The sequence below is a fragment of the Macrosteles quadrilineatus genome, unplaced genomic scaffold (assembly GCF_028750875.1).
Source record: "Macrosteles quadrilineatus isolate MER2022 unplaced genomic scaffold, UCM_ALF_1.0 Scaffold_8__2_contigs__length_117827958, whole genome shotgun sequence".
In the NCBI taxonomy this organism is placed as follows: domain Eukaryota; kingdom Metazoa; phylum Arthropoda; class Insecta; order Hemiptera; family Cicadellidae; genus Macrosteles; species Macrosteles quadrilineatus.
The window spans coordinates 106,099,180-106,112,957 of NW_026542601.1; the positions used below are offsets into that span (position 1 = coordinate 106,099,180).

General features: G+C 31.6%; 1 protein-coding gene across 2 annotated transcripts in view; it reads right to left on the reverse strand.

The window, feature by feature from the left end:
• The window catches only part of LOC129001136 (pseudouridylate synthase RPUSD2-like), a 566,808-nt gene that overhangs the window by 352,555 nt on the left and 200,475 nt on the right, over positions 1-13,778 (reverse strand). The window lies entirely within an intron of this gene.

Consider the following 13,778-nt stretch of genomic DNA (forward strand, 5'->3'; position numbering starts at 1 on the left):
ACTTACTGAAATGTGCTAAAGAAACAAGAACCCATCTCGTTAAATGTGTGCCGTAATTCACCGGAAAGGCAAAACCGCTGGAGGGGAAAGAAGGGACATCTGTTGCTGGAATTGTTCTTGTATAGAAACGCTTACAAACACTCGTGCAAGTTTACCAGTTTCAAATTGTCACTGTTTTGATTTAATTGCATTAGAAGATGTGAGAAAGCAGCACATCGTTCAGTTAATAACCAAGGACACTTTCGTTGCTAATTGGCAAATGTATATCGGATTATATAATAGTTTGATCGTTTTCGGATTTAGTATCCATGCGATTTAAATATCGAATTATGTATTGACTTTGAATATTTTAAGCCTTTTTCAAGAGGATTTTTTCGCACCTCGTTTAAGAGAATAAAAAACAAAGTAACATCTACAAAAATTAAAGTTGATTTGTCACCCTGTGTTTAAAGGAACTAATTTTCAAATAAGCAAACTTGTATTCGTTCCCTCTTTCCCCATTAACTAAATACAAACTCAACTGAAGTAATCAAATCCAACCTAAACGCCGCAGTGCGCTTGTAAGAGACCGCTCTTCTTGATAAGACCCACAAAAGAAAATATCTACGAAAAAAGTATTTCAATCGATATTTATATCTAACTAATGTCTCATCCAATCACTAGAGCAATATTTATGTCGAATTGAACATTTTAATCGATATTTACGTACAATAACAATTTCATCCGATAATAGATTATAGGTTCTCTGCAAAACTACATCCATACCGTTCATTATAGAGGAAACACCATAGATCTTCTGGTGGTCGACCGTGTCTAAACGATACAACTCTTCCATCCATCGACGTGTTGGCCTTGATGTAGTATGCTATCTGGTCCAATTGACTTCTACATAGTTTTCATAGCAAGCAGTTGTCCGCACTTGCTTCGACAACTAACTGTGCTTTACTTTAGCTGCCCTGAAGATGGTGCTCAACATTGAGGCCGAGACGTCAATGAATGAATGTGCTTTGTCGTTTACGCAGGTGATTACGCATTTACAATCATTGGCCATGGAAGCGCATCCGGTAAAATATAATACCACAGTACAATTACGAAAGTTAGTTCTTGCTAGTGGCAAATTTTTACTGTCATTCAAAACCCAGTGCAGTATTTGAAACAATAATCATAAGTGGACCTAACATGTTTGAAAATAATGAACTCAGCAGTGAAAGTGATTGTGGATATCACACCACCAGAAGGAATATCAGAAACTGCACAAAATGATTCATTAAACCTTAAAAATTAAGAAAGAAGTATGAACGAGCATACGAACTGTTTTCTTCTTGGTGCTCCAAGTAAGAAAGTTACAAATTTGTCAGTATAAAAAATTATAAGTTCACCTGTTTACATACTTGATTATTCTGTTTATACTGGTTATTACTGCTCTTGATTAAATAAGTAACACTTGAAGATACTACGACTATAATCAGCTGATGCAGTGTTTCCCATTCCGTTCAACGCTTGGGCTTTAACCTTACATAAAAACGTGTTGTATAGTGTTTAAAAGACTAATTATTTATATGCTTTATAGTAACTGTAGAAAAAATATAATGTGTAACACGAGCGCAAATGACGTTTGCTCACTAGTTACACAAATAACTATTTCCTCTTATCTAAGAATAAATATTTTGAAGCGCGCTTTAATAGTTCCATTACCGGAAAATACGTGAATAGTTCAAAAACAAATTTTTGTAATTGTTAAAACCTGTTTTATCATATATATATATATATATAAATAAATAAAAGGGACTGGAAAAATTCATACCCAAATGTCCTTTAACATATCTAAGAGTGACAAACTAGTCAGTGAAAGTTTTACCTCACTTCCATGTGTCATGCAACACTTTTTTCTAAACCATCTATTTCTCTAAATGCGGCTTTTTCAAACGTGCTAAGAGCGGTCGTTTGATGATGTTTTGCACCCGCATAACGTCACATCATCGCCAGATATTACGCCATTGTTAGTGTTATATTGTTGACCTAAGTTGCCTAAGTTGCCACCATTAAACACAATGTAGGCTCTTAACCACGGACGCGGAGATATACTACAACCCTTGTGGAATATTACTTTGTGTAAAATCGTATAGCCTACCTTCCAAGGCTTAAAAAAGTTGTAGCCATACCTGATAAATTACAACGTCAGGTGGACGTTTTAGCAAATTTCCCTATAGGGAAGTAGCTATTGCCGTAGGTCTCATGGTTAGACCTAAGCCCGGGACCGATTTACTTTTTCATTTTAATGTCCCCAGAGGCCAAAAACACCGTTCGTTCAAATTTTATATATCTATATATATATATGTGTGTGTGTGTGTCCATCCGCACGATAACTTGAGTAATTTTTGTCTGATTTTGATAAAATTTGGTTTGAAGGTGTAAGGCGGGATAAACTTGAATGAGTTCGCGAACCAGCATGATCGGACTATGGGAACGGGGGTTTATGGGGGGTTTTATGGGGTTAAAATAGGTTTTTCCCATTTTTGACCCTGAAAAAAAATTTCACAATTTCTTTTTAAACCATTTTGTAGAGCTTAAAAAAAAACAAAACAAATAATTTAGTATATTGAAGCGTTATTATGCGCCTAATTGTTACGGAGAAAATTCAAAAAAAATTTTATTTTAAAATTTCCATGTTATTCTTATGGAGAATGAGTAAACTGTTGTAGTTTGCTTGTTTATGAACATATTTTGATCAAATTTGGAAAATACATTAATTTCTTACTAAACCACAGCACCTTTTAACATTTTACATAAAAAAACAACTTTTTTACCCTCCCCGTTGCAGCAAACCTAAGTACTCATTAAACTAATTCTGTTTAAATAGGGAATAAATTTGATATTTTTAAGGAGACATTTTAGTTTTAATCCAATCAGGCAAATGGAAATTCGCTAAGTCTGCAGGTTTGCTGCGGCGGGGGTATTTAGTTTTTCTTTTTTTTGCATTCTAGGGTTTATAGCTCACGAATGTCAATGGAAATTCACTATTTTATCACGAATCGGTAGTTTGGAACCATAAAGCAATAGTTCAGCTATAAAAGAAAAAAAATGGATGTCTCACACAGAAAATCTGTCGCTTTATTACAGAATATTTCCCAATAACAGCCCTGGATTTATTTTTGGCGTCAACTTCTTATAACTGAAGCAGTAGTAACAATTGCACATATTTTACAAATTAATTCTGAGAAAGCACCGTTCATATTGAAATTCCACGTGCAACTAACCTCTTTATGCAAAGAATTGACAGTGCCAGTTAAATATTATTAGGAACATATTGATACTTTATGTGGTGGGTCTTTAGTGCAACTTTTACTTCGAATCAGTAATATACCTGTTTCATTCGAATGACTTTTTAATCCTGGCTCTTCATCCGAACTGTCATACTTTATAGTTAAAAACAAATACTTTAAGGTTCAAAACAAATAGAATCACTTTACCTTAAAACAGAATTAGCAAAATTACTACTACCAAAGATTACATATGCTACGCGTAGCATATGTAATCTTTGCTACTACTATTTGACAATTAAATTTATTGTTTGGTGGATAAAGCACAGGACTCTAAGGACCAGGGCATAAAACCCTACTCAACGGTTATCTCTGAGTTAATCCCATGATTTTTTGGCAAGTTCTGATCCTTAAAACTTTTCATAAATCGTCCTAGCTTTAAAAAAACTACTACAAAAACATCGGATATGAGTTAGAAACAAAGCTACCAAAGGCATCTCACTCCATTCAACACCATTGTTCCCTCCAAAAAAAAGCCACGGCAAGACAAAAGTGGCAACACCGCAGTCCGGGCCTACTGAAACAGCTGTTGCACTTTAGAATGGAGCTTGTGCACACCGCTGCGACGTTGCCATACACCCGGCCGAAGACTATGTCCCATACTCATACTTCACTCATATTTAGGTCAAGCTACGCGCAGTTGTATCCCCATCTCAATGACAATTTGTAACTTTTGATATTTTTAGCATTGTACTTGTGGTAGTTTTGTACTGTTCGGAATTCCATTTAATTATACATTAATGATGGTTAATTTTATGCGATCAAATAGTACAACTACGACTCATGTTATATTCATCTTTTAGTTACTTCCCTCCTGTACCTATGAATAAGATTTTTGTCTCCTGAGTTGGTTATGTAATATAAGGCGATTTAATTGGCAGAACAAAATAGTAGGGTAGTACATGTAGTAGCAGGCGTACACATTACATTTCCGGTCGAATACATTGGCAACTTGGCTAGTATCGTTATGTGCAATGAATCTATAAATCACAACAAATGTGGTGGGATATCGTAAACAGCGAGAGAACAATTACTGGCCACCTGAGAACTACGGGAATGTTGATGAACGATCGTAAACGGCTTAACTGAGGCAATGAGAGGCGAAACGATCATCGTCTAAACTAAACCAGGACAACCCCGTTAATATTTGCATTAGGTGAAGTGGAAGGTTCAATAAACGGCCTGTGTTGATTGAAATGAAAACAAAAATATATTTTCTTGTAAGAGATTAGCGACCTTTTTTAAAATTTCAATTATCTGTACACATACGCCTAGGGAATGAGCCTTGAACATATCCAGCAAAGCTAAAGGTACTGAAAGTACTGATAAAAAGTAGTTGCATATACCAGGATTCAAACCCACGACATCATTGCCTTGGGCACGGAGTCAGTGGCACTACCAACTGAGTCACCGACTCCCTAATGCTATCATGATTGCGGACGAGGCAACTTTTTTGCATCAGGAAAAAATCATGTAGTCTTGTCTAACCAAATGAATACTGTAATACTAAAAGAAGCATCTGCATAAACAAATAAAAGTATCTGGATAAAGAAGCATTTGCAGCAACAAATTCCTTCTTAATGTAAATAAAACACAGAACAATACTTTTTCTATAGATTTAAACACTGTTAAAAAGGTAGACACTGATGTGAGTGTTAAACTTATGGTATTTTATCTGGACCCAAAGTTAGGATGATCATGTTGCAAAAACCTGTTCATAACTAAAGTAAGCTTCCATGTAAATCTTCGTTCATGTTATTTTGCTTTCTTTCAAAGCTTGTTGAATTATGGTTTGTTGTTTGTGGGGTAATAGCTCTAAGTTCAGGATGTATTACAGGTTTAAAAAAAGCGTATGAACAGCCACCCCTTCATCAAGTGTACGAGTTAAAATGATTCATATGACAACAATATCTAAATAAACTCTTGTAACTTTATATACATCTGAAATGAATGTTTTCTTTTGTTGTAGTTGTAGCTGAAAAACTCAGAACATGTTTAGTAACAATACAATAGTGAGTACAAACATAACGTTATCAGAATAAAACAATGATGATAAGTATTTGAAGTATAAAGATAAACAAATAAGCAAAGATATCAAACCATAAGCAATGGTGGAACTACAAGTAAATGTTACGGATTACGTTCATCAATGCTATAGTTTCTTACGGGATAAATTTGAGGAGTTCAACTGTGATTTGGAAGACTTTTTCGATGAGCTAGACGACATAAGTGAGTTAAACGGATTGTTAAAACGATTTAATACATTTAATTTGAAAAAAAAACGTAGCTACACTTAGTAGTTACTTTCTTCAGGCAATTACTAAGATATACATAAATCATTTGACTCAGTGATGAGCCTGTTGTAATGTATTTACATTACTGCACATTGAATTTTGAATATACGCAAATGCGTTTTAACCAAAATGAACACTAATTTTATTTGAATACAAAATATTCCTCTTTTAGGTATATTTTTTGCGGAATCACAGATATAAATAAAATTAATTGATTCTGTTCATTAGCTCCGACAATTAGTGTGACCTTAATTGGAAGACGTCTACACCCTTGTTGTTTTTCACTGTAATTGTTTTCTGTCTTTTTACTCGCAGTTCGTGAAAATAGCGAGTTCCAACTCGAACTGTGTGCCTTAAGGTACACTGTACGTTTTGATTATGGCTTAAATAGTTCACACCAACATTAGCTTGATTTAATAACTAATTTGTAAGGCTGTATTATATTGCTAATCAAGTTTTAATAAAAGTGTAAAATATTTACGAAATATTTTAGCCCTTTGAGATACAATTAAACAAAGCTATAGTACGTGTCGTACTATTTGGCGTCTAGAGAGGGTTTTAGCTTGCTACATTACAACTGAAAAGCTCACTTTACACTGTGCGGTTGAAATCTACGTTCTCATAGAGGGCATCCGCCTACAGTACATAAGAGATAACCAAAGCAGTCTGAGAACGGATCTATATTTAAATATTGTAACGTAGATTACTTTTATAATTTTTGTCAAAATAATATTTTTTACATTTCAAGAATCAGTCATAGAAATTACGTTAGAGGGTCTCTATGATTGAGGTTTTGCTGTCTATGGTTTTTGTTCCGCATTATTTTATTACAAGTTGCATTTTTGCTCGATTTCGAGCAACAGGTTATCTAGTTATAATTAACAGTTGTTTATTATTGCAGAAAAATGCAGAGTGGGCAAAACTTCCTACAAAGTGGGGGAAATGTGGCAAGATGAAAACAAGAAGTGGTACAGCTGTGCCTCAGGGGGAGTGATAGAGAGGAAAATCCTCCCTTGTACACTGCCAGACGTGCTGGACCAATTAGAATTAGAAGATTAGAAGAACTAGAATGATGAATTTATCTTAAGATAATTCGTACAAGACGATTTTTATTGAAAAGTAACGTTTAAGCCAGGTTTACACATTTAAAAACAGGTGAAAAATGTCTACGAATGTTATTAAATTGTATTCAATATCACAATGATTTTTTTTTTAATTTGAATGCGAATTTTTTATTATAGTAAATCATGCGCTAGCCTTGGTCACTTTTGATAAAATATTGAAATACCTTGTTTTCGTTTCTAATAATTCTTATCATTTGTAATCTTTAACGGGTCTTTTATACGTATATACTTGGTATAATCGACAGAGTGTCGAAGGTTTTTAAGCTGGTCTTTTGAGTCTGGTCCGTAGATCTTTATATATTACAACAAGTTGCAAAAGAGATCTATGGGCGGCATGGATTTAGATTATCCACGGAACCGACGCTTAAAACTTCAGCACAGTTCTTGCATTGAACGGTCCTTCTCACCTTGGCCTTTGCTCGACACATTAAAATGCACAACCCTTTGAGTAACGTGTGCTGAGGCTAAATAATTAGGGTTGAAAGAAGCCAACAACCTCTTTTTTAAATGAAAAAAGTAAATTACTACTAATTGTATTGCACTTTAATACGCTCGAGAATCCATACGGAGAATTTATTTTTTTCGAGAGAAATTCTGAAAGATTAATATATTCATTCATTTGCATCGATTTAAAATATCCTTTTTATTATTTTTTTACAAAAAAAAATTATTAACCTATTTTTTTATTAGTAAACTAAATAAAACATATTTAAAAATATGTTATTATTTAATGGGATAAAAGGAATTTCTATACGATTTGAAGCATGCAATGAGAAGTTAACCTGCCATAAAGTTACGCACAAAAAAAAAATGTTATCTTTTAAAAAAAATTATCCGTCTTAGAAAAAAATATTTTACGATTGATAACTCCACATTTTTTCGTATATTTGTGAGTAATTAAAGAGACACTACTTAATTACATCGAGCACCATGAAATTTCACAACGAATCGTCAAAAACATAGAATTAAATACTAAGTCTAAGTTTTCTTACGAATAGTTTATTTTAATGCTAACTCAAGTAGTCACAAATATTGCTAAGCCATATTTTTTTAAGAAAGATCCATTGCTAATAAAACACAACCACTTAAAATTAAAAAAAGGGAGGGAGGTTGAAAAGGGAGTGAAAAACCTTTTATTTTAAAGGCTTAAGATGTTAGTTAGGTCTGATCATTCATATTTTAAAAGTAAAAAATATATAAAACTTTCTGAAATTTTAATTCAAAATAGCGATTTTGCTATAAGGTTTTTTAAAACATATTTTCACAGGGGGGCTCGATTATAAAAATTACTGTTCAACAGTTATTGTAACTTGTATGAGTTTCCCCGATAAAATCATACTTGCTCCCACCGCTTACCTACGATAAAAGTAGTCGTCAAACTAATGAGATATATGTCAGATTGTTGAGACAATTTATTTATACATCTGCCAATTCAACTTTAAAACTCAATCCAAACACAACATTTAAAAAGAATCTTTATCGTACTCAACTATCAACATTTCTACAAACAAAACAACCGTATTCTTATCATACCTCATCATTCAGTTGAACGTCAAATCTCGCAGCTAAACGTACTTAAACATTTACATACGTATAAAAGTGTTAATTCGAAAATGAGCTTTTACATACCTTTCACGTCAAGTGTAAAAGACGCGTTCAAAGACGGCTCTGAAAATATTTTAACAAAATTGGACAACACTATTGACACGTTCGACGATGTATTTTCTACTTCAACCGGAGTTAAAAGCTTTCTCATTAAAGTTATTGTAGCTGTTTTAAATATCATGGATAAAATGATAGTGAGTACACATTAACTGCTGTAGGCCTAAATACAATATATAAACGAACTATTTTCACATTATTTAGGTTTTTTTGAAAAGTGTTAATTATACTGTAGAAAATGTGCATATTTAAAAAATCCCGAAAAACTCTGAATGGGTTAGACTATATACATTTACATTTTTGCTGTCCATTAGAATGTATTCACGTTTAAAGTTATTAACATTCTCTAAGCATGACCGTAACAAATTTTAAAGTAACGTATTTATATCTGTTTTAGAGTTCCGTATTTACCTCTGCGAAACAAAAACTAGAAAACCAGCTGATTAATGAGGATCTTGAAGAAATAGACGCAGAACAGAAAATAAAGAACGAGTTTTAGGAAACCAAACCCCAAAACCTGTTTTGTTTGTTTAATTATAACTGTAAATATAAATAATTACTATTTTTTAATGATAATGTTTCTTAGTAATAAAGCAATTCCTTATTTTGAATGTATAGTGTTTGGTGAACTATTGTATTGTGTGGTGAACTATTGTGAAACAAATAGTTAATGTGGTCTTACAAAATTGAGGTGGAAAACGTACATTTACTACACAAATTTTATTTAATGCCACAAGCTTTTCAGGTTAAACAAGAATTAAAATTTTGTAACCATTCATTTAAAATAAAACTACTTTTGCCATCATTTAACAATCATGGTAGAAAAAATAGCTATAACAACTTAAAACTTGTCAGTAAGCAAACGCTATTTAGATAACAGAAGTCAATCCGGTTAACTTTATTAAGATAACAATTATAAATCTCAATCAGTTTCTTCTCGAGTTTAGATAGCAAGTTTGTACATTCGTTAGAATGTGTAACACCATAACTAACATCTGGTACGCTGTGGAAGACTATGTGACGGAAATCGGAAATATATTTTTGAACTCCTCGGATAGAGGCCTTAACTATGTTGATGGGAAAATCGACAACTTCCTTGATAGGATGAAGAGAAGTAAGTATTATTATTTATCTGGTTACTAGAATTATTTATGTATACGTAGCTAAAATAGGTCTAATTGTTATATACTTAACAGAAAATATTTATCAAAGATGTTATTATTAATATAATAGTCGAAAATGGCCTTCTATTTAAAAATAAATATGTTAAATCTTAAGATTTATTAGATTGAAACATTTTAACTTTTCGAGGTTTAAAATATTTCCAAACAAAAGTATGAAAAATCAAATAAACACCATAATAATCAACATATCATACTTGTGTACGTAATTTATCAATTATCAGTACTTGCGAATTACATTGAATTTGAACATTTATTTAGGAACCACAAACAACAATTCGTATATGTTCCTTTTATGAATATCATACCCACTAATATTTACAAACGTAATTGAATAAAATATGAAGAACATTATTTAATGACTACCCACTAATATTTACAAACGTAATTGAATAAAATATGAAGAACATTATTTATTGACTATGTTAATAATACTCATAAAACTACATGGACCAATGATTTAGTTTTTTTTCGTCACATCTTCATATTTAGTTAGTTATATATGTACACAGGAAGCTTTACCCTAATTATAGTAATAAATCAGATCCATTTCAATGACGTTGTAGCTAAATTATTAGGAAAACTCTGGTTAATTATATTAATTGGAATAAAATATTTAAATTTAATCCTAATGATAACAGATAGTACATTCTATGCTTGAATGTTTGATACATACACACTCGACCGGAATATTCTACTAGTAATAAGCAATTATTTTTGTTTGGTTGTTGAAGTTTATATCTGGGTATGGAAAACAATGGACAATCGTAATAGAGTTAATGAGCCAATTAAATATAATTAGTAATTAGTGATTGTAAAAGGTAATAAGTTCCACACATTTATTTTATATGTAACGAACATTACTATTGTTCAATGGTAAAAATCGACGTGTAATTAAACAATTTTAAACTTAAAAAAATTAACAACAAAATTTAGTGTTCCGAACACATGCACTATATTTACTCTTTATAGATTTAATCAATTATTGCTTGGATGTCGATTATCGTTAGTTTCAATGTTTCTTTCGCAATGAAAATAAATCCCTCAAATCTTGGATTTAAATTTATATTCAATTAATTTCATAGCTTAATATAGGGCATTTGGGAGAACAGAACCAATATTGTTAATCAAAATACGACTATGTGTTTATTCATTTTTTTAAAATAATAGAACATCCTGTAATTATTGTATTAAATTTGTTTAGATAAATGCAAAGTTGGAGACTACACGTTTTCTCCAGGAGAGGCCTGGAAGGATGAAAACGGGAAAATAAGAGCCTGCTTAAAGGGTGGGAGGGTGGCAGTAGTTTCGTAAGTATTGTTTGGCAAAAAATTAAAGTTTTTTTCAAAACATTTTATTAATACTATTGGCAAACTTTTATCAGAACCAAAATTTTTTCCACATAAATTGTTACCACCAAAAACGAGATTATTTTTTCAGCCAAAACCTAAAAGGAAGGGACTGTTGTCATGTATTGATTTAATAATTTTGTCAATTGTGGGTCATTGTAGATCCTAATATGAAAAATACGTTTTATTTTGAACATTTTATCCTGGATAAAACGTAAAACAATTCCTTATTGTAAATTGTTTGAGGCTGAATATTTAGCAAATTGCCAAATGGGTACATAATCTTAATCAAAGACGATAGGACAACAAATTAAAATGTGAGGGATTATACTTTTGAGTGAAAGTACTGTGAGTGGTCTAAATGCTCTAATTTGCACTGCCATAGCTCAGGACAGGTTTTTAAAGTAACGATTAACAATAATTTGTATCATAATTAATTATAATGTAACACTTACGAGTTTATTTGTATAAAATACTCCTTTTCAAACACAACAGAATTTTAATAAATCGGTAACAGTTGAATTAATTAGACTGTATTATATATTTCAAACGAGCGACAAAAATAAAATGCTATATATTAGGATCAAACTTTTCAATTTAGTGATATCAAATAAATTGTTTAATGGCATTTGCTTTATCGTTTCACAAGAAAAAAGAAGAATTTAAAAATTATTTTTAATTTGGATTTTGTTAAGGTGTGTACAATTTTTACAACTAATGTTGAATCATTTTTTTCAGCGGACTTGACAATAGTTACAGCAACCATTAAACTTCAGATTCTACACAACCAATAGAAAACTGCTTCTTCTTGAACAACTGTTAAATATCTGCTATAGTACTTGTAACTTTATGTTATAGTGTACTCTTTATGTATAATTTATTTGTTGTGATTGTACAAATCTGTTTATTAATTAGTTTTAGACTCTTAATCGATTTATAGAACAATTATAGTGTTTATCACTTAATCACTTAATTATGATGATTAAAATAAGAAACAAACCATCCATTTTTTTTTTAATTTTGTTATTGGAATGGATAAATTAACGACAATTACTATAAACTACTTTTAATTTCTTATCAGCTTTTCGTTAAAATCCGTTTTCCACAACAAACGTTTCCTCAGATTCTGGCAATGAACATTTTGAGGTGATTTCTTATACAATTTTTCGTCAATCTTTATTAGGTAACACAATCATCTGTTTAACCAGAAAAACAACCGGGATATATAGTAAAATTGTTAAGATATTTAAAGTTAAATCTTGTATTGCATTAATAACTGCAAGAAAACTTTAAGATCAATCTTAACATTTTGAATTTGATGAATTCAAAGTGCAAAACTTTGTAACAAAAACGTTAAATGGAAGTTGTGTAAAACTTTAAATTTAATCAACCTAAGAGAATGGTAATGTTTGATATTTATATGCAAACTTTACCCAAGTTTGATTAAAGGGAGTTTTAAACAGTGAGGAAGTAAATTGCCTCAATTTTACCATCCAAAACAAACCATCTATCTAATGAAAAAGATATATACAGGTGAAACTTTCCACAAAATATCCTTAAAGGATGTATGATTAAAAATCAAAAGTTATAATAAAATACACTATTTTTAGCTGCTGTTAGTGTATAAACAAAAGACAAGAATTATTTTTCTCAACTATTTTTCGAAAAAACTGAAATAAAAAGAAAGATGTTTTCTTTAAATTTTCCGCCATACAAGCAAACATGGTTTAAAGACATTTTATGGTATTTTTCGTTATAGATGAACAGTGAATTACATTTTACCCTCCAAAATTGTTGCAACACCTACGAATAAATAGGTTTCATAAAATGTATCTCAGTTGACTCAAAGTTTTAAGATATAGCCTATAATTAATTATAATCTAAGGTCTAAAGTCGCGGGGGAGACTGGGGTAATAGCGCTCACGGGGCAATGAAGGCAACGTCATCTTTTAGCATTTAGTTGACGTGGATTAGTTTTGTTAAGTATGTCTGGTTGCATTTTGAAAAGATACTACTTCGTTTTTTTTCCAAAATCCCACGACAGACTTGCGTGTTTCTGGTGAATGATTGTTTTTAGGCTACCTCTTATAACATTTGATACGAAATATACTTTAAATAGAGAAGATTGAAAGTTTGCTGAACTTGTATGATCTATAATACCATTCAGTAGTTGTTCGCTTTGGGTTACGTTTGATTAGAGATTGAGTTAATGCTAAAGAAAACCATGCGTTTGGGGTAATTGGAGTCAACAGAATTGGGGTGAGGGTCACTAAGTTACATGGCAGCCATCACCCAAAACTATTTTTTCCTCTATTTAACGTTTCAGACGTCTAGAACATACGTCAGTAGTCTAAGAATGTCTTTTTGCAAGATGAAAGAAAACCAAATTTGCCTGGATTACCAAAATACTCTCATACTCCTGTGCCCATTGGAAGCATTTCTTTCTTGCCAGGGTGCATCAATTGGCAATTAATTACAATTATTATTGGTATTGGTGGAACAAAAAGAAAAACAAGTTTGCATTCGTTAATTTTCATGCTTCCAACTAATTTACAGTTTTTGGTCTAATTTATGTTATTTTTACCCTGACGATGTAGGTTTTTAACCTCACATCAACAACATTTGGATTACTTGACGAGGTAATTATACCACAATTTTATAGTGTAGAATCCCTTGATAAATTAAAATAGGCTCAAAAAAGCACAAAAAATTAATTTAGCAATTTAAAAATAGAATGGGCCTAACGGATTGCCATTCTGGTGACATATAAACAGAAGTTCAAAACAAATGGAAGAAATTCGAATCACATGTTTTATTTACAGCGTGGGGTGAAAATAGAGAAGTCTGT